Source organism: Carlito syrichta, unplaced genomic scaffold (genome assembly GCF_000164805.1).
Source record: "Carlito syrichta isolate Samal-C Ts95f unplaced genomic scaffold, Tarsius_syrichta-2.0.1 Scaffold305647, whole genome shotgun sequence".
NCBI classification, from domain to species: Eukaryota; Metazoa; Chordata; class Mammalia; order Primates; family Tarsiidae; genus Carlito; species Carlito syrichta.
Window position 1 is genome coordinate 457,650 of NW_007249743.1, and position 853 is coordinate 458,502.

An 853-nucleotide genomic window follows, 5' to 3' on the forward strand; every position below is an offset into this window, starting at 1 on the left:
GGGGGTTTTTTTTTTTTTTTTGGGGGGGGCTGGAGAATGCCCTTCCCTTTGGGTACCTGCTCCCCATTTGTGCGGACCGCCCCGCCTGCCGCTGGGGACTGCCCAGTCCCCAGGAGCAGTGTGCCCGCGCCTCCCCTTGCAGACTTCCTCTCAGACTCTGGGGACTGAGCTCCCTGGGAGCTCTAAGGTCCTGGCTGGGTGCTCCTGCTGGGTCCGCCCTCCCTGTGCCTGGGTCTGGAGTGTCACTGGGACAGGACGGCCCTTTGTACAGCTAGCCCTCTCCCGAGACTCACAGGTTGGGGCGTCCCCACCGACTGTCTGGTTCTGGCTTCCAACTCAGACAGTCTCAGGATGGCCAGTTCCCTGCCTACGTTTTCTGGGACGGCCGCCTGCGGGGCGCCTTTGTGCGCCCACCCGGCCGCTCTAAGAGGCTGAAGAAGTTGCTGGCCCGCAGCGCTCGCCGGCTGCACACCTCCCTCCTCGGGTCGCGCCAATTTTGCCGAGATGCACGCGGAGAGGGCGCAGCAGCCCTTACCCGGTCCGAGGGTACACGGTGCCCAGGCTGAGAAAGAGGTGGCCCAGGCAGCGCCCGTTCATAGTGCCAGCTGGCCACCAGGGGCGCGGACAGGGCTGTGCTGATCCCCCAGGCCGGCCCCGGCCAGGCACTCAACATAGCCCAGCTGGGAGGATCAGGCCGAGGCGTCCCCGGGGCTGTCTGTCCGTGCACCGGTCCGCGCGCTCAGCGCCTGAACCTCGCCAGGAGAGCGGGAGCCAGGGAACCGGAGCATGGAGGGAAGGGCGAGCGCCTTGCTGGGCGACGCCGGACTGCGAGCTAGCGACCGGTGCAAGTGTG